Below are 21,912 nucleotides of genomic sequence, written 5' to 3'. Positions count from 1 at the left end.
AAGCTTAAACGATAAGAGCTTACTTCTTTGTTTCAAAATTCTGCTATAATAATCCTACTCTAAGGAAATGGCTGCCTGATGGTATAATTTAATGGGGAAGGGCCACGGTACAAATTGGAAGTATATGGGTGTGTGAGTAACGGGTGTGTGTAAATGGGACACATTAGATTTTATTTAAAAGTTATCGCAGCAAAAAAAAGAAAAAGAAAAAGTTATCCCAGGATATTTTTACTCACTTTGTTACTTCATCATATCACTGCTTATTCTTTCTTTTTAACACCTTTTCTGAGGTATAGTTTACATACACTAAATTCACCCATTATAAGAGCACCATTGAACGATTTTTAGCAAATTAATAAAGTTGTGCCATCATCACCACAGTCTACTTTTAGAACACTTCCATCCCTTCCCAAATTTCCCAAAAGCCTATTTGCTATTCCCAGCTCCATCCCAGCCCCAGGCAACCCTTGCTGTACTTTCTGTCTCCATAAATTTGCCTTTACTAGGCATTTTATAGAAATGAAGCTGTAATCTGCATCAAACAGGATTGTAGCCTCAGGCTAGTGACCCTCACACTTTGCTGGCCCCCAGGATCACCTCACCATCAACACTTCCTGAGCCCATTCTGGTGACCTCAGCAGACTTGCTGTTTCTCATGGGCTCCCCTCTCCTGGGGGAAACTACCTGGCTAACAAACCCTGGGGTGAGAGGAGGAAGGGATGAGGTAGCCCCAAGGCGAGAATGCTATAGACTCTTACTATTCTTACCTGGCAGTTTTTGTGAACAAATGCTTCTGGGTTTGTTGTATGTCTTTAGCCAATTTCCAGAGGACAAATTGTTTTCAACAGTTTTGTTCAGTTTATAGTTGATTTTCTGTCAGAAGTTTATTTATTATCTATTATTATATATTTTTTTCTATAACTTAATTTCAGTATGAGTTTATGCTATTTTATCCTTAGCAACTGTTAAGCACTTTTTATATCAGAAGTAGGTGGTTATGCACTTTATTTTTTAGTAAATAAAACCACTGCAAAGTGTATTGTCTTTCATATATTTCATGTTTGTTTGTAATATTTGAAGGTCAAATAGATCTGATGAATAACCAAAAGAAACCACATGCTAATGTCATTCACTGTTAATTGCTTGCAGTCACTATTAATAGATAGCATGGGTGATCCTGGCATTTTAAATGGATTATTTCTCTTTGCAAAGTTTCAGATTTGCTGTTTCACTTGAATGTTTTAAAAGCTCTCTTGATTTCAATATTTGTTCTTAAAATGAGAATTCCCAGGTTCTTGGTTATATAACTGATTCATTATATGGCTGTACTCCAAAATCCACATAACAGATACCAAGCCAGAAGTATTGACACAAGTTTTATTTTACTTCAATATTTTCATTTTTATTCATTGAGGTTAATAAATATTATAAAATCTTTAGGGCAAAGTTTTTAATTCTAGGGATCATAACAAATAAAATAATTTGCTTTATTCTTGATTAAATTGTAAGCAATATGAATACAGATATCACATTCTCTTAATAATAATAATAAATCCAATAGCATTCTGCACAGTACCTGACATAGAGTAAATTCAGTGTATGTTTTCTCCATCCCACTTAACCCCTTCCCTCCATGTGAAATTTCCACATGGCCCATTTTGAAAAATTGGAAACAAAAGATCAAGTTGAAAATGCCTATATATTAGGATAAATATATAAAAATCAATGCCTTTTTTCCATTCAATCAACAGATACTCATCGGTGCCTATATTGTGTGTCATGCTAGATGCTGGAGTGGTGGTAAGCAAAACAAGCGTGACGCCTGTGCTCAGAGTGCCAGATGTGCAGAGGGAGACAGACACTCAACAAATCACAACCAGATACATAACTATAAACCATCTAGCACCACAAAAGTAGCTAGTAAGTGAAACAACGGAAAATAAGGGGAAACTTACTGTGACAGAATGATCTGGATAAAAGCTTTTGCCCCCCCTTTTGCATTATTTATATTTATTATTTAATAGCAGTTAGGACTTTTCATCTGGAAATAAGGTCATACTTACAAAATTGCAGAAATAAGAATAGTACAAAAACATCTATGGACACTTTGCTCAGATTCGTATAATACTAACATTTTACACCATTTGATTTCTCATTTGTTCTCTAAATCTATCTGCATCCATCCATCCATCTGTCTGTCCACCCAGATATTTTGTTTTTCTGAGTCATTTGGGAGGACAATTGTCATGGCCTTTTTTTACTCAAATTAATTTAGTGTGTATTTCCTGAGAATATGAATGTTTTCTTACATAATCTCCATACAGTTATCAACTTGAGTAAAGTTGATATAATAGTTTTATGTAAACTACCATTTGCATTTCAATTAGGTCATTTGACTAAGTATCTCTTTTATAGCATTTATTTTTTTCCTTTTACAGTACTTGATACAGCCCAGGCATAGATACTGCATTTAGTTATCACATCCTTTTAACCTTCTTTAATCTAAAACATTTCTTTTATGACATTGACATTTGTGAAAACTGCAGTCTCACCTCCTCCATTCTTTTTATAGAACATTCCTCACTTTGAATTTGTCTAATGTTTCCTCGTGATTAAATTCAGGTTATGCATTCTTGACCTTCTGCAAATATTCTTATTTTGTAGGTGATATATTGTGTCCTTTACAGTCTCTCACACCTGGAGGTACATGATATCCACCTGCTATTTGTTGGTAATGTTAATTCTGATTACTCTATCAAGATTTCTCTACTGTGTAACTACCTTGCAACTTTGTAACTAATAAGCCAGTTGTAACTAATAAAATTAGTTTTATTAGTCTATAGGAAGACATCTCCTCAACAAAATATGCCCCTTTATTTATCATCCATTTGTGTTTCTTTCCTGATCCAATCTTTACTTTGATGGTTGCAGACTTTCTACCTCCAGCTCTCCCTCCATATTTTCCAGTCAGCATCTGCCATACTACTGTGAAGCCCCCCTTTCCCTCCACTTATTTATCTATTTTTTATTGGTATGGGTCATAAATTCCTAATTTTTCAATGGTTTGTAATTCATTACTGAATGTAATTGTTTTGGTCCTCAATTCATTCCAGATTTAGCCAGTGGGAGCCTTTTCAAGCTGCCTCCTGTGTCCTTGTGATATACCCCATTTTTATTTTAGCATTTTGTTTCATTTTCTTTTTTACCAGTTCCTTGCTTTCTACCATAACAACATGTTCCAGGCTTGTCTTATTACTGCTCCTGTCCCAGCCGTGAAATCAGCTATTTCTCCAGAAACCCTGGTCAGTATCTTTTATATACACTAGAAACAGCAAGCTATAAGAAATATTGGCTGCTTGTTCTAAGATCAGTATTTAAAATAAAGATTACATACAATTAAAACTGCCCCTTGAACATCCCTTAAGAATGCCAGTATATCTTCCAAATGCTAATAAAATACAGGGAAATAGAGTGAGAAGTTGTCTCATCTTACCAAACTTGAAAATATATTAAAATGGAGATCTTGATAACAGGGTGGCATAGTACTAGACGTAGCAGGCATAGCATGGAACAGGGAAGGCTAAAGCAAAAAAAAAAAAAAGTAATAGGAATCACTTATATTCATTGTAGAGTACAGTTGGGCTCCCCCCACCCCACCATTAAGCAGAATTTGTTCATTAGATGGATGGAACAATGTCAAAAATAAAATCTTATGAAAACAAGGAGGTTAAAGATGAATATTTAATTGATTTCAGAAGCAGCAAGAACTTTTTAAGCCCCAAGCAAAAATATTTATTGACTGGTTCTTCAATTCCATAAGTGTTTTACGTTCATCTTAAAGTTATTTTCCAAAAGCAGATTATTTCACAAACCTCAGAATGAAGGATTCTAATAAATGTCACAAATGTCTCCGTGGAACCGTATTTTCAACCTTTCTTAGCCTTCATGTCCTCTGCCCCAGCCTGTAGCATCCTGCATTCCTTTTCTCCCTCCAGAGTCTGGGACTATGCTGGTCACCTCTTGTTTCTAGTGTCCACAGTTCCTGTTTATACTTCCTGGGATGCCCAGCTCCAGAATTTCAATAATAACAATTTCTGGTATTGTTATTCTGGGCTCCAGTGAAAGGGTGGGTGGCAGGCAATCGCCTGTTAAAGAGCACAGCTGGACACATTTCATCTAATAAGCTGCACCCTCAATTGATTTACACCTTCAGGTGCCAAAGCCTGTGGGCTACCTGGTCCAGCATAGCCTGAGAATTAACCCCCATTATACCTTCCTGCTTTCTCTATCGGGTCATATCCATTCTTTAGGTGTTATCTACCCATTACTAGCTCCCTTAGTGCTATTTACCTCTTCATTTTAGAACAAACTACAGTTGTACATTTATCTGCATGATTTTTTTTAGTGTGTGTATTAGTTTTAGTATGTGTATTAGGAAACAAATTACCGCATAATGGTTTGAAACAAGAAAAATGTTTTATTTTACAGTTTTGGAGGTCAGAAGCCCTAAAATCAAGGTTTTTTTTTTTTTTTTTTAACCAGGGCTACGTTCCTTCTAGAGGCTCAAGGGAAGAACCAGAGTCCTTTCCTTTTTCATTTTCTAGAGCCTGCCTGCGTACTTTGGCTTGTGGCTTCTTCCTCCCTCCTTAAAGCCAGGAGCATAGCATCTTCAAACTTCTTCTACTCCCTCTGACCCTTTGCTTCTACACTTGCATCTCCTTCTCTAACTCTGACCCTCTTGCCTCCCTCTTATAAAAGGACCCTTGAAATTACACTAGGCCCACCTAGAAAATCCAGAATAATTTATCCACATGAGATCATTAACTTGATCACATCTTCAAAGTCTCTTTTGTCATGTAAGGTAACATATTCTCGGGTTGTGGGGATCAGGATGTGGGCATCTTTAGGGGACGATTGTTCTGCCTGTCACACTATCTCCATTTCTCTTTTCCCCTCATGTTCTTCCTAGTGTCAGCAACAATTCCTGGCACATGGTAGGGGCTGGATAAATATTTTCTGAGTGAGCTATCAACAGGATGAGAGATTTGAATAAGTGATTCCAATGTGGCTTTCCAGCTGCAGGCTTAAAACTGAGACTTTCTGACTTTAAACCCAATATGTTTTGCTTTTTACCACATCTGTCATCTGAATGCTACTACATTTACATCCATGCCCTGATATTGGCTGAGGTGAGCATCTTTGCTTGTCCCAGCATTAGTTTATATACACACCCTCTAATGGAGTGAAGTCTGTAGTGGCCTGGGGATCATTTCAACATTTCAGTGAAAATGTGATTTTAAGCCTTGTTGGCTTTCTGAGTGTCTTGTGCACTCCTACCCTTGGGGTAATGATAGTTAGGAGGAAGATAACATTTGGAAATTACTTGGGAACCCTGGGAGCATAAATGCCACTGGTTCCATTCTTCAGCAGCTGTGAGTAATGATAATAAAGAAAGAGAGCTCAGCTGCCAGTTTGGAACGAGAGAACACACTGGGAGCCCCAGGCCAGCAGTGCCTCCTACAAAGATGTGAAATTTGGGGGATGCTTTACAAAATAACCACAATGAAAAGCATGCAGCAGTTCTTTTTTTGTGTGTTTGAGCCAACAAATAATTTTAATAATGGTAATATTAGCTATTTTTAACAGTGTTTTGACAGATTCGAGTAAATGTGATAAATTATCTTTAGCTTGTATTTTCTTTTTAAACACATTGCAGAGTCTGTCTGGTATTAATCATGTCTTTCATGTATTTCAGAAGTAACGAACTGTAGACCATGTATGTAGGCATGTGATACCTTCCTGTTATAAAAGCCTAACACTGTGTATATCAAAATCCTACAAATCTGCTGCCTGGGCATTGCTGTTCCCGTTTCCTAGCTGAGGAATACACATCACAGAGGCTTTGAGCAGCTTGTCTCCCACACACACACCTGTTATGTGGCAAAGGCAGGGCTCATGTCCAGATCTGCTTGTCTTTGAAGCCTGGACTTACCTTGATTCCTCAGAAAGTGGTTGACGGCCATGTAGTTGTGAATTTAGAATAAAAGCCAAAATGGGAGGCGGGGCCAAGATGGTGGCTTAGTAAGGTACGTGTGTCTTAGTTCCTCCTCCAAAGCAACTACTAGGTGAACAGAAACAGTGCAGAACAGCTCCCGGGGCCACGGCAGGGAATGGACACACAGCGTACCCCAGTCTGGACTGGCTAGTCTGACTGCGAGACTTGGCTGCAGTGAGATCCCCGAGTGGTGCGCGATTTCCCGAGCAGCAGCAGCTGTGGTGGCCGGAGCTCCTCCCTCCCTCCTTCCCGGGCCGGCTGAGAGTCTCGGAGAGGCAAGTTTCCCAAGCCGCCGCAGCCGGCGCCCCCCTTTTGCGGGCGGCTTCCTGGTCCGGCTACGAGTCTCGGAGCAGAGGGCTACCCAAGCCACGGTGGCCCTCCCCTGCGGGCGGCTTCCTGGTCCGGTGGGGAATTCCCCAGGCCGCGGCGGCTGGTGACCGACGCCCCTCCCCCATGGGCGACTTCCTGGTCCGGTGGCGAATTCCCCGGGCCCGCTGCGGCCAGTGACTGACACCCCTCCAGGGAGAGGAGGGAATTTCCGACAGTGGCAGGGACTGGGTCCAACCAAACACCAATAGGGGAATTAATAAAGGAGCCACAGGGTCCCCTCAAGCCGCGGCGGCTGACGCCCCCACCACGCGCGGCCCCCCGAACCAACGGAGAGAATTGGATCGGAAATCCCCAGGCCGCGGAGATCGGTGACCGGGGGGGTCCCTTCCAAACACGTGAGACAAACGTGTGCCACGAGCGCCACCTACTGGGCAGGATAAGAAAAACAGAACCCAGAGAATTCACAGAAAAATCTTACAACCATGTTGGGTCCGACACCCAGGGAAATCTGACTAAATGGCCAGACACCAGCAGCAGAAGATAACGGTCCACGCTCAGAAGATTGAGAATATGGCCCAGTCAAAGGAACAAACCAATAGTTCAAATGAGATACAAGAGCTGAGACAACTAATGCTGAATATACGAACAGAAATGGAAAACCTCTTCAAAAATGAAATCGATAAATTGAGGGAGGACATGAAGAAGACATGGGCTGAACATAAAGAAGAAATAGAAAAACTGAAAAAACAAATCACAGAGCTTATGGAAGTGAAGGATAAAGTAGAAAAGATGGAAAAAACAATGGATACCTACAATGATAGATTTAAAGAGACAGAAGATAGAATTAGTGATTTAGAGGATGGAACATCTGAATTCCAAAAAGACACAGAAACTATCGGGAAAAGAATGGAAAAATTTGAACAAGGTATCAGGGAACTCAAGGACAATATGAACTGCACAAATATACGTGTTGTGGATGTCCCAGAAGGAGAAGAGAAGGGAAAAGGAGGAGAAAAACTAATGGAAGAAATTATCACTGAAAATTTCCCAACTCTTATGAAAGACCTAAAATTACAGATCCAAGAAGTGCAGCGCACCCCAAAGAGATTAGACCCAAATAGGCATTCCCCAAGACACTTACTAGTTAGAATGTTAGAGGTCAAAGAGAAAGAGAGGATCTTGAAAGCAGCAAGAGAAAAACAATCCATCACATACAAGGGAAACCCAATAAGACTATGTGTAGATTTCTCAGCAGAAACCATGGAAGCTAGAAGACAGTGGGATGATATATTTAAATTACTAAAAGAGAAAAACTGCCAACCAAGACTCCTATATCCAGCAAAATTATCCTTCAAAAATGAGGGAGAAATTAAAACATTCTCAGACAGAAAGTCACTGAGAGAATTTGTGACCAAGAGACCAGCTCTGCAAGAAATACTAAAGGGAGCACTAGAGTCAGATACAAAAAGACAGAAGAGAGAGGTATGGAGAAGAGTGTAGAAAGAAGGAAAATCAGATATGATATATATAATACAAACGGCAAAATGTTAGAGGAAAATATTATCCAAACAGTAATAACACTAAATGTTAATGGACTGAATTCCCCAATCAAAAGACATAGATTGGCAGAATGGATTAAAAAACAGGATCCTTCTATATGCTGTCTACAGGAAACACATCTTACACCCACAGATAAACATAGGTTGAAAGTGAAAGGTTGGGAAAAGATATTTCATGCAAATAACAACCAGAAAAGAGCAGGAGTGGCTACACTAATATCCAACAAATTAGACTTCAAATGTAGAACAGTTAAAAGAGACAAAGAAGGACACTGTATACTAATAAAAGGAACAATTAAACAAGAAGACATAACAATCATAAATATTTACGCACCGAACCAGAATGCCCCAAAATACGTGAGGAATACACTGCAAACACTGAAAAGGGAAATAGACTCATATACCATAATAGTTGGAGACTTCAATTCCCCACTCTCATCAATGGACAGAACATCTAGACAGAGCATCAATAAAGAAATAGAGAATCTGAATATTACTATAAAAGAGCTAGACTTAACAGACATTTATAGGACATTACATCCCACAACAGCAGGATACACCTTTTTCTCAAGTGCTCATGGATCATTCTCAAAGATAGACCATATGCTGGGTCACAAAGCAAGTCTTAACAAATTTAAAAAGATTGAAATCATACACAACACTTTCTCGGATCATAAAGGAATGAAGTTGGAAATCAATAATAGGCAGAGTGCCAGAAAATTCACAAATACATGGAGGCTCAACAACACACTCCTAAACAACGAGTTGGTCAAAGAAGAAATTGCTAGAGAAATTAGCAAATACCTCGAGGTGAATGAAAATGAAAACACAACATATCAAAACTTATGGGACGCAGCAAAGACAGTGCTAAGAGGGAAATTTATTGCCCTAAATGCCTATATCAGAAAAGAAGAAAAGGCAAAAATGCAGGAATTAACTGTCCACTTGGAAGAACTGGAGAAAGAACAGCAAACTAATCCCAAAGCAAGCAAAAGGAAAGAAATAACAAAGATTAGAGCAGAAATAAATGAAATTGAAAACATGAAAACAATAGAGAAAATCAATAAGACCAGAAGTTGGTTCTATGAGAAAATCAATAAGATTGATGGGCCCTTAGCAAGATTGACAAAAAGAAGAAGAGAGAGGATGCAAATAAATAAGATCAGAAATGGAAGAGGAGACATAACTACTGACCTCACAGAAATAAAGGAGGTAATAACAGGATACTATGAACAACTTTACACTAATAAATACAACAATTTAGAGGAAATGGACGGGTTCCTGAAAAGACATGAACAACGAACTTTGACTCAAGAAGACATAGATGACCTCAACAAACCAATCACAAGTAAAGAAATTGAATTAGTCATTCAAAAGCTTCCTAAAAAGAAAAGTCCAGGACCAGACGGCTTCACATCTGAATTCTATCAAACATTCCAGAAAGAATTAGTACCAACTCTCCTCAAACTCTTCAAAAAAATCGAAGCTGAGGGAAAACTACCTAATTCATTCTATGAAGCCAACATCACCCTCATACCAAAACCAGGCAAAGATATTACAAAAAAAGAAAACTACAGGCCATTCTCTCTAATGAATATAGATGCAAAAATCCTCAATAAAATTCTAGCAAATCATATCCAACAACACATTAAAAGAATTATACATCATGACCAAGTAGGATTCATCCCAGGTATGCAAGGATGGTTCAACATAAGAAAATCAATTAATGTAATACACCATATCAACAAATCAAAGCAGAAAAATCACATGATCATCTCAATTGATGCAGAGAAGGCATTTGACAAGATTCAACATCCTTTCCTGTTGAAAACACTTCAAAGGATAGGAATACAAGGGAACTTCCTTAAAATGATAGAGGGAATATATGAAAAACCCACAGCTAATATCTTCCTCAATGGGGAAAAATTGAAAACTTTACCCCTAAGATCAGGAACAAGACAAGGATGTCCACTATCACCACTATTATTCAACATTGTGTTGGAGGTTCTAGCCAGAGCAATTAGACAAGGAAAAGAAATACAAGGCATCAAAATTGGAAAGGAAGAAGTAAAACTATCACTGTTTGCAGACAATATGATACTATACATCGAAAACCCGGAAAAATCCACAACAAAACTACTAGAGCTAATAAATGAGTACAGCAAAGTAGCAGGTTACAAGATCAACATTCAAAAATCTGTGGCATTTCTATACACTAGCAATGAACAAGTGGAGGGGGAAATCAAGAAACGAATCCCATTTACAATTGCAACTAAAAGAATAAAATACCTAGGAATAAATTTAACTAAAGAGACAAAAAAACCTATATAAAGAAAACTACAAAAAACTGTTAAAAGAAATCACAGAAGACCTAAATAGATGGAAGGGCATACTGTGTTCATGGATTGGAAGACTAAATATAGTTAAGATGTCAATCCTACCTAAATTGATTTACAGATTCAATGCAATACCAATCAAAATCCCAACAACTTATTTTTCAGAAATAGAAAAACCAATAAGCAAATTTATCTGGAAGGGCAGGGTGCCCCGAATTGCTAAAAACATCTTGAGGAAAAAAAACGAAGCTGGAGGTCTTGCACTGCCTGACTTTAAGGCATATTATGAAGCCACAGTGGTCAAAACAGCATGGTATTGGCATAAAGATAGATATATCGACCAATGGAATCGAATAGAGTGCTCAGATATAGACCCTCTCATCTATGGACATTTGATCTTTGATAAGGCAGTCAAGCCAACTCACCTGGGACAGAACAGTCTCTTCAATAAATGGTGCCTAGAGAACTGGATATCCATATGCAAAAGAATGAAAGAAGACCCATATCTCACACCCTACACAAAAGTTAACTCAAAATGGATCAAAGATCTAAACATTAGGTCTAAGACCATAAAACAGTTAGAGGAAAATGTAGGGAGATATCTTATGAATCTTACAATTGGAGGCAGTTTTATGGACCTTAAACCTAAAGCAAGAGCACTGAAGAAGGAAATAAATAAATAGGAACTCCTCAAAATTAAACACTTTTGTGCATCAAAGAACTTCATCAAGAAAGTAGAAAGACAGCCTACACAATGGGAAACAATATTTGGAAACAACATATCAGATAAAGGTCTAGTATCCAGAATTCATAAAGAGATTGTTCAACTCAACAACAAAAAGACAGCCAACCCAATTACAAAATGGGAAAAAGACTTGGATAGACACCTCTCAGAGGAGGAAATACAAATGGCCAAAAGGCACATGAAGAGATGCTCAATGTCCCTGGCCATTAGAGAAATGCAAATCAAAACCACAATGAGATATCATCTCACACCCACCAGAATGGCCCTTATCAACAAAACAGAAAATGACAAGTGCTGGAGAGGATGCGGAGAAAGAGGCACACTTATCCACTGTTGGTGGGAATGTCAAATGGTGCAACCACTGTGGAAGGCAGTTTGGCAGTTCCTCAAAAAGCTGAATATAGAATTGCCATACGACCCAGCAATACCATTGCTGGAAATCTACTCAAAGGAATTAAGGGCTAAAACTCAAACGGACATTTGCACACCAATGTTTATAGCAGCGTTATTTACAATTGCAAAGAGATGGAAACAGCCAAAATGTCCATCAACAGACGAGTGGCTAAACAAACTGTGGTATATACATATGATGGAATATTATGCAGCTTTAAGACAGGATAAACTTATGAAGCATGTAATAACATGGATGGACCTAGAGAACATTATGCTGAGTGAGTCTAGCCAAAAACTAAAGGACAAATAATGTATGGTCCCACTGATGTGAACCGACATTTGAGAATAAACTTGGAATATGTCATTGGTAACAGAGTCCAGCAGGAGTTAGAAACAGGGTAAGATAATGGGTAATTGGAGCTGAAGGGATACAGACTGTGCAACAGGACTAGATACAAAAACTCAAAAATGGACAGCACAATAATACCTAATTGTAAAGTAATCATGTTAAAACACTGAATGAAGCTGCATCCGAGCTATTAAAAAAAAAAGTCAAAATGTATTTATTAAATTAAGTAATTTTTGGCTATATGGAAGCCCTCATCTCCATATATTCTCTGTGTTCTTGTTAGGGCCTTACAAATCACACACACACATGCCTAGCTGGGGAGAGAGAAGACAGGAGAAATACTGGGCATATAACCACCTGATATTGCTAAAAGACAGAAACTCATGAATTATTAAATATGCTTACTTCTTAGATAACCTTAGTCTAGCTCATCTTTCTTCCCCCTTCTTAAAACTCAAAATGACTTCTGTGGAAGAGCAAAATAAATCCCCCTCACCTTTCCTCTCCCAAAGAGAGGCCATGCTGTCCTGTCCTGTCCTGTCCAAAGACAGCCATGCTGCAACCCTAGGAACCTGTGAATATGTCCCTTACTTGGTAAAATGGATTTTTCACGTGTGGTTATGACTAGGGCCTTCAAGATGAGCCTGGCCCAGCTCTCCAACCTCATGAACTCCATGTTTAATTCTTTGCTTGCTCTTCAGCAATACCAAACTGCTACATGTTGGCTTGCAAAAGTTGTGCTTGCCGTGCCCTTGCTTTTCTCTGACCTAAGCTGTACTTTCTTCCCCATTGTCACATATCACCTCTTACCTCAACTCCATCCCACCCGCACCACTGCTAGGCCAATTAATCCTCTTATTCAGCTCAGGTTTCTTCCCTGTAGGCAAGCCTTCCCTATGTCATTGTCTCCTCTAAATTCCCTTCATCCGTCTCCACCCCAATTTATCTCTATGATAGCATCTATTATGCTGTATGAAATGTTCTATTTATCCTTCTGTTGTTCTGGTTGGAGTGCGAACTGTGTGAATACAGGCCCTGGATGGCCTAATGGTTCTGCCCCAGGGCCCAACACGGTGCTGCTTTTATATAGCCATGGCTCACAAACTGCTCCTTGAATTGATGTGATTGAGGGATTTGTACCAACTGGGGGAAAAGCTGCCATAAGCAAATGAGTAGATTGACTAATCAACTACACATCTTTCCCAGCACATGTATGCTTTTGATAGTCATAATGTTAAGCTTTCAAAAAGGGGAAGGTACAATATATTGACTCTTAAAACAATCCTACAGCCCCCCTCAAATCTGAAATCTGAATGTATCACACATGATATATACAGATATTTGCAATATGTACAAGCAGCCACAGGGCATTTTTCATGTAGTTTTTACTTTGTTTTAAAATTTTGTTTCCACTTCTAGTAGTACAGACAGAGAGCATGGCCAGTTCAAAGGAGAGGTGAGAATCCTGGTCCCATCACAGTGTTAGAGATGACTTCTTAAATAAGCAGGGAAGTTAAGGGACCCTTTACAAAGCTGGAATCAATAAAATGAAGGTTCCGCATGAAGGGTGGACTAGGTCCTGATATGAATGCTTATAATTCTTAGTGCTTGCTACTCCAGAAAACCCAGGAGCAAAATAAACTATATAGAAATTTTAAAAATCATTTTCCTTTCGTATACTTTAAATTGTATGATACTTGTAGTCTCAGCTGGTAAGAACAATTATATTAAACAGATGTACCCTGGAATCAGGAACAATTTGTTTATCTGCCTTGCTTATCTGAGCCTGAGTTAGGTCCTCCACTGTTTGGAAACCTTTGATGCCTCAACATGATGTTTGCCAAAGTGCTGTCTATAATGAGCAGCCAAATTCTCCGTATTTCAGGCACTTTCTTTAAACTGCTTTTGAGCGAGACTGTCAAGTGTTGCATGCAGTATGTCAGTTAACACTTGGGGAGTGAAATCCACAAAGGGCACTTTATGTACCTTCACAACAAGGATATCTTTGCCAACACTTCGGAGCTATTTTGAGTTTTGGAGTTGTAAGTATCTCACTCTTCCTAGAGGTGATAGTAGCCTGACCCAAGACAACTGGGTTTCACGTGAGTTTGCACTTTCAAGACCTGCCTGCACACGTTGGGATTTCAACTGTATTGGATGTCTGAGGAATTGTGCCTTTTATTTATGCAGCGTCCTTTTCTAAAAGGCTAATAATAGCAGTAGTGACAATAATATAAACAATAATCAAAGCTAACATTGATTGTTTATTACTGATTCAGCCTTGTAACCACTATCCGTGTTAGCTCTTTGAATACACACGAGAACCTAAAGAGGCAGGTGTTACTATAATTCCCATTTACAGATGAGGAAATTGAGACTCAGAAAGTTTAAGTAAATTGCCTAAGCAAATAAAACCTAAGTGGTGAAAATGAATTTGAGCCCAGGATCGCTTGACTTTGGGGTCTGTACTTTACAATGCCTTATTCTTGGAAGAGCAGGACTTTCAGATGGGAAAAAAAGATTCGTGTGCACGGGTTGGGATGGGGGGGTGGGGTGAGAGTGAGGGGCAAAGGGGGCAGATCAGGTAAAAAGTACTTCAGTGCCAACCAAGTCCTTTATTTCTCATTATTCCTCACAAGAGAATATTGTGTATGTGCATGTTTGTGTGTACGTGTGTGTGTTTTCTTCTAGTTGTATTGTGTGCGCAAAACTAATGGGCGAAAAACTGTTTCTAGTAATGTATTGGTAATTGTTACCAGTATTTTATCCCCAGATCTTGAAACGCTTCCCTTTCTCTGCCACTTTTGTAATTCTTCTTGGTGGTACTGTTTAAAGGCTCAGTTCCTGCAGATCAGAGCTAGGAGTTCAGTAGACATCCTATACCCTCTCATTGTGAGTTTACCACAGACCCACATTGTACTCTGCTGCCTTTGAGAATAAAGGAAGGATAAAGAAAGCAAAGATTGAAGTTGGGGGTCTAAAGACTGGGAAAATAAGCATCAGATTCATTTTGGAGACGATTGTGGACTGACCAAACTTCTACAATACCTGCACTCCGTCCACCCCTCTCCCCCGTGCTTTTCATTCCTCGTTGCCATTAATTTCTTTCTTCATTTGCTAAGGAGAGACCCCTTTCTCCTAAATCCTCAGTGTTCCTTTCAGAATAAGGACCTTTAATAATGGGAAGCCTATTCTGATTTGAATCAATGAATTTCTACGTCAGCAGCATTACTTTCAGTGAAAGAGGGAAATGTTTGTAAAGAAGTAAAGATTGGGTTAATTGAGTGTTTCAAAGATAATTAACCTGCAATGAAAAGGTGGACACTTGGCAAACTTAATCTTTCTTGGGGTAGAACTGCAGTCTCAAGTGCTGACTGGACATTACCTTGCTTTATTTCGAAGAGCAGTTTTTTTGTGTGTGTCCTTGAAGTTTAATTCCCATCTAGAGACTTCTGTGTGGTTTGCCAGCACCCTGACCTGTCTCTCCTTTAACCGAGTCCTCTGCTTGCCCCGTAATTTCTTTGCCTAACTGCTATAATCTTTGCCTACTACTTTCTTCTCAGAAGTATCTTTCTAATTAGCTACCTAATTAATCTTTCCTGAAGTGCAGATCTGATTAGCATGCACTGCTGCTCAAAAATGTCAATGGCTGACCTTTTTCTAAACAACAAAAGTCAGACTTTCTAGCTTGACATTCAAGACTTTCTGTGGCCTGACTTTCTGACCTCCTCCTGTACCTTCCCAAACATAGTCTGTACCCACCCTTTCTTTTTTTTTTTTTTTTTTTTTGGTCTCCTTGCTTCTACCAAACTGAAGCTTCCATGCAATAGAGCGTAAGTTCCTCAAGGACAGTTCTTTTGTCTTTTGTGTTCAGTACCGTATCTCCAGCACCGCAAGAGTGGCTGATTCCTGGTGGGCACCTGATACATATAAGTTAAATTGAATTTAATGAATAAATAAATAAGTGGACATTTTGCACATCTCCCTGACTTTGTACATTTGCTTACCTCTTCTCTTCCCCCTGAATAAAGCCTTTTTTTTTGGAACTTGATAATAAACCAACTCCCCCAATAAACGCTCTCACATCAGCTGGAAAAAATCTCTCCCCTCTGTAAGTTCCAACAATTCTTTGTATTCTAACAGTTCTCAATCACATTATTTTGTTATTTTCATCTTTCAATTATAACTATTTAAACATATAACTTACTTATTTTACTAAAATTAAAGCTCCTTGGGTAAAATGTATGTCTAAATTATTTTTACCCTCTCACACTCCAGCTCCCCTCCATCCCCACTCATTGCAAATAGTAAGATAGAAGACCCTTGAAAAAGTAGTTGGTTAAGCATTTTATATTATAACATTAATTATTCCATTAAAACAGTAAAATCCTTGCAGCCATAGATAAGTCCTTTAATACTCTTTTTTTTTAATCCCACTAAATTATGGTTTGAATGGAATATCAATTGTTCAGTTAATAGCCACTGACATTATTAAATATACTGGTAATGAACTATTCTTCAGCATTTTTGGAAATAAAAAGTAATTTATATAGCTCTTTCCTCACACCCTACTGCTAGATAATTTTAAAACACACAAACATTCATTCAGAGGACATTTTAATAATGACAATTATAATAACGGTTAATGCTTTTAATGCTTAGGCGTCACACTTATATTATGTGACAAGTAGGTTCCTAGTTTAAAGATCAGGTTTAGAAAATTTAAATAACTTGCCCACTCCACCCTACTAATTGGTGGACCTGGGACCCAAACCGTCGTGGTCTGACTTGGGAGCTCAACATTTGAAGCATAATCCTGCTTCAAAGCCATAGAAGAAGTTTTCTGGGGTCTGTGCCTCTGCTTTGGCCTCTGGTAAGAGAAACTTTCTTCCAAACAAAGCTAAGAGAAGTTGAGGATGAGATGGTAGTAAAATATTTCTCAGCTTTTGATTTAAATTTCTTTTATTTTCCAGGCAATAGAACAAAAAAACAGCATTTACACTTATCTGGCTGAGGCTCATCTCATATTTAGGTATTTTCAGAACATCTGCTAATAGATATGGCAGCACTACACCTCTCCCATTTTTTGTGTGTTGCTTTTCCTTCTTTTTATATGTTTAAATCTTTTTACTCTTTGTAAACAAGCAAACAAATGAACAAAACCAAGTATAAATGAGGTGGATATCAGTTTCCACTTTTACGAAAAGCAAGCATTTTAATCTAATAAAATAGATGCTTTCTAAATTATAAGCTCTGACTCCTGACTTGGTTACTGTCCTCAAGGGAACCCTTCTCCAGGAAAGTAAGTGTTTTCTGCAGACTCCCTTCCATTTGTCCCCACAGCACAGGCCGAAAACTCTGCAGAGGAATCCTGGCTTGGGCAACAGACTCTTTTCAAGATGTGTTGACCATAATCAATTAGGGATTTCTGAGAATAAGATGCTCATGCAGGCTTTGATGAGTAGAAGTCTAGTTTCATGGTCTTGAAGTAAGTCTGTGACAATTTCAGCACCAGATTGCCAAAAAGAGACCACAGAGTTTTCAATGCCTACTTGTCTCCTGCCTTCTCTATTTTCCTTAACTGCTCTGCATGGGAGTATAATTATGTTTATTCATGTCATTGATACTTGATTATTTCTGAGTTTAAATATAGATGTTCAGCCATAAAATCTTTCTGCAAGCAGGAATATGAGAACTATTAACAAAAAGGAAAGAACCCTGTGACCTCTGAGAATCATATGCATGGGGACCTGTTTTTCTTGAGATGTTATCAATAACTGGTGAGAAAGAAGCCTGCTGCTTTCTAAAATACCATAGAAGATGTTTTGTTCAGTGTCTTCTAGGAAATGAAGAGAGAGATTAGGCATTTTAAGGATGTTCCAGCTCTGGGAGGAAAAAAAAGATTATATCACTTCTTCCTTAAAATATGGCAGCCTAAATTGAGTCGTTTTATTACCCAAGTACTACTAATTTTCAAATCTTGATATAAACAGTATAAGGATGACAGATTAAAACATCCTCTCAATTGAGTACAGAGACTTGACAGTCAAAGAGAGGAAAGACTGAAGCTCTTGTTTAATAACAAAATTAATCTGTTTTCTCCATCTTTTAAATATTTAGTATTGTTAGTGGTTTCCATAGAGTCCAGAAATTTAAAAAAAAACTAAAACAGGGCTCTAGTTCCATTTATAGTTGTTCTCACTCATCCAGAGCCAGAAAAGACTAAAAGTATTGCTAAGTCCCATTTCTTAAAGACTGTTACTAGAGTGATAAATATTTAGCTAAACATAGAAATGCTCATTTGTGTGTTTCTAGTGTGCTGATGTTTAGTGAACAGAGAAATGAAATCTACTTCTGTTTGGCTATAATTTTACAGGGCAATCACACACCAGCATCTGCATAAATTGAGTTTTGTCATTCACATACTAATTTATTTATTCATTAACTTATTAGATACATTTATATTCAATGCCTACTCTGTACTGGACACTGTGCATGCTGTTGAATATTGAACAGTGAGCAAAACAGATGTGGTTCTTATCCTAGCTCCCAGACAGGGGAACAGATATTAAGCAAAAACAAAGAAATGAACTGTAATTACCAAGGGTAAGGAAAAAAAAAAGCAAGATCAATATAAACAGCTCATCAGATATAGGCAGATTAAAAAGAACTTTTTTTCCCTCTTTCTGAAAATAAACACAGATCTTCATTACTAGAGCCAACATTTTGTCATCTGTCCTCCTAGTATAATGATGATTATTTACCAGTTTTTTCTCACCCTCATTCTCTCCATAAACTTCCATGAGAGTTTTGAGCATTGACCTTCCCTGCTTTCCCATGCGATCCAGGGAATTCTCACTCAGCAACAAGATGTGAGGACTCAAATCAAATTGTGCTTTCAACCAGTCAAAGCCAATGTCTCTTTGACCAGCTGCCCAGTTTTATGTTGAGCACTGCATGTGTCTCTGCAGATTGTCCTCTATTCACCTCTTTGTGGCCCACTTTGTCACTTGCCATCATCTGCTTACTTCCCAGAGATTTTGTTCCCACAAGCTTTTCCTGCTAGCCAGTCTTTTTTTTTTCCTTCCTGTTTCTAAACATATATCCCAAGGTCTGGCATGATCTTTACACTTTTCCCAGTCACCTTCCCCAGTCAGACCTGTCTATTTGGCAGACAAGTACTTTGGAACTTCATATCTATTCGTTCTCATGCCACTGACATATTCTTTTTTTGGCATTCAAATGTCAACAGGTGCGATCAAATGGAAAGAGGCATGAAAGGTTAATTCCCCAATATCAGCACCAACTATAGGAAATGTATTTACATAGTTACAGCTAAGTGGTGGCCCTCAAATTAACTGTGGTCTCTGACAACTATTAAATGAGAGCATTTTTGTCATGATGAAGACAAAGTTGGGTTATTTCAGTGTCACGGGTCGCTAGGTGAAGAGCAGAAGCAGCCAACTATTCATCCTTACACAAGAGCTCTTCGGTTATGGGAAGCCAAATGTTACAAACTGTGAGGCTTAACCAACCAGTGAACAGCTGTTACTAAAAATTAAAGGACAATTTTTTTTCAACCACAATTGTCAATCTTAATTGAATCCCTATTCAGTTACAGCCACTACCATATAATATCCCTATTCAGATATGGTCATTATCTCATATAAAAAATTTAAAATATAAATGTGTATCTGTGGAAATGGAATAGTTATATTAATTAGATTATTTGGAGATTCATACAATTAATGTCTCTGCTTCCAGAGTCCAAGTCTGTATAATGGATTTTGCATAAATGGATTTTTAAAAAACAATTATGAGGTGAAAATGTTGTGCGATAGCCTAGGATGAAAATGAAATGAAACTCTGAATTCATAATCTTTTTTCAAAGATAGCCCTCTTCGGAATTCCCTATTTTTGCAAGACAAATTTTCAGTGAGATTAATTTGCAATGTGAAGGACTTCAATTAAGCATAGAGATGATCTTAATAAAATATTTTTAAGAACTTATTTTATTAATGATTAATGTATTTATACTTATCCTCCAAAAATGATTTGAAGTGGCTACATTAAAGTCAGGAAGGCAGAGGATGCATAAATGAGAAAACAGGGTAAAGGAAAACAAAACCAGGAAATTAAAGCCAAGGGTAAGTTAGTGCTTATAGGAATGAATTGGATCTGAGTATCCTAGTGGCCAAGCCGCACAAGAAAGAATACTCAGGGATGTAATCCACAGATTTTAGTAGCTCAATAGAACAGAGCTATTTGTATAAGAATACCTCAAAAATACTTCTCTTGAGAGATCTTCTAAAATGAATCATGGCTTGGGGGAGTAAACAACATCCTTAGAAGGGACCCTAGCAAATTTTACCTATTATTTTCTTTTAGCATGCTGTTTCAGTTTATGCAAATTTATTGTCTTACAATTCATGAGGTCAAGTCCAAAATGAGTCCTAAGGTGCTAACACCAAAGTGTAGAGGCAGGGCTGTGTTCCTTCTGGAGACTCTAGGAGTTCTTTCTTGCCTTTTCCAGCTTCTAGAGGCTTCCTGCAGTCCTTGACTCCTGGCTGCATCACTCCCATGGACAACTTTTTCTTTCATCATGTCTACTTCTCTGACTGTCACTCTCTTGCCTCTCTCTTATAAAGATACTTGTGGTTATATTGAGTGTACCGGAATAACCCAGGATAATTTCCCCATTTCATTTAAAATTCTTAACTCATTCACATGTACAAAGTCCCATTTTCCAAAAAAGGTAACATATTCACAGGTTCCATGAATTAGAATATGAACATCTTTGAAGGGCCATTATTCAGCCTAGCCCATATGCCTTAATGTAGGCAGATGACTGGGTGATAAAGTGTCTATATATATATATACCTCTCTGATATTCTTACCTAATTGGAAGGTTTAAAAAAATTTTTGATGTTGTTCTGATTTGCTAGCTGCTGGAATGCAATATACCAGAAACGGAATGGCTTTTAAAAAGGGGAATTTAATGAGTTGCTAGTTTACAGATCTAAGGCCGAGAAAAAGTCCCAATTAAAACAAGTCTATAGAAATGTCCAATCAAAGGCATCCGGGGAAAGATACCTTGGCTCAAGAAGGCCGATGAAGTTCAGGGTTTCTCTCTCATCTGGAAAGGCACATGGCGAACGCAGTCAGGGCTTCTCTCTCAGCTGGAAGGGCACATGGCAGACACGGCGTCATCTGCTAGCTTACTCTCCTGGCTTCTGGTTTCATGAAGCTCCCTGGGAGACATTTTCCTTCTTCATCTCCAAAGGTCGCTGGCTGGTGGACTCTCTGCTTCGTGGTGCTGCAGCATCCTCTGCTCTCTCTGAATCTTTTTCTCCAAAATGTTTCCTCTTTTATAGGACTCCGGTAAACCAATCAAGACCCACTCAGATGGGTGGAGATATGTCATCCCCTAATCCAGTTTAACAACCGTTCTTGACTAAATCACATCAACCAGGGAGATGATCTCATTACAGTTTCACATATATAGTATTGAAAAAGGATTATTCTATCTTTTAGAAATGGGATTTATATCAAAACATGGCTTTTCTTAGGGGGCATACTTCCTTTCAAACCAGCACAGATGTCAAGAGAAAAAAGATGAACTCTTTGGGCTCCAGGCAACTCTCAAGTGATTTGATTTGTCTCAATGAATATTTTTATTAATATTGCCAGGCAAAATGTTTTAGCTCTGTTCGCTAAGAACACTTAGAATACAGGTAGACTGTGCTGCTGGTTAAGAGCAGATACGGATACTTAAATTATGCACTCAGAAAGGATCAGATAATATCTTCTAATGAAAGCTGAGAACCTTAACCAGGCCCCTAATAAACGGTTCCCTCTCCTCAGAACAGAGGTTCCCTCCGTCATGGTCATTCAACACACAGTTCTGGCCTTGGGGAACACAGGAGAAAACAGGCAGTGGAGGTAAAATTGTACATCATGGTGCAGAGCAGAAACTATTTTGGCTTTTACTTTTTAAACATGTTTAAAAGCATCTGCTATAACCTTTAAAATCTCAGAAAAGCATTTTAATCGATACAATATCTTTGAAGACTCTCCATGATAAAGTTACTGGGAACTATTCCCCTTTAGTAAGGAAATTAACTCATTTAAAGATTTCTACTTTA

The 21,912-nt window shown here is 38.3% G+C and overlaps 1 long non-coding RNA gene across 7 annotated transcripts in view; it reads left to right on the top strand.

The window, feature by feature from the left end:
• Positions 1-21,912, top strand: part of LOC143688954 (uncharacterized) — a 214,577-nt gene that overhangs the window by 166,775 nt on the left and 25,890 nt on the right. Inside the window, exons 5-6 of one of the 7 annotated variants that reach the window (XR_013178411.1) lie at positions 1,752-1,920; positions 3,210-3,304. The exons of 5 other annotated variants lie outside the window; for them this stretch is intronic. This is a non-coding gene — a long non-coding RNA (uncharacterized LOC143688954). Of the gene's footprint in view, positions 1-1,751; positions 1,921-2,664; positions 2,762-3,209; positions 3,305-21,912 lie in introns of those variants that run through there. One more of the 7 variants, XR_013178410.1, reaches the window with a different exon arrangement.

Source organism: Tamandua tetradactyla, chromosome 6 (genome assembly GCF_023851605.1).
Source record: "Tamandua tetradactyla isolate mTamTet1 chromosome 6, mTamTet1.pri, whole genome shotgun sequence".
NCBI classification, from domain to species: Eukaryota; Metazoa; Chordata; class Mammalia; order Pilosa; family Myrmecophagidae; genus Tamandua; species Tamandua tetradactyla.
This window is presented reverse-complemented; position numbering and strand designations above follow the sequence as displayed.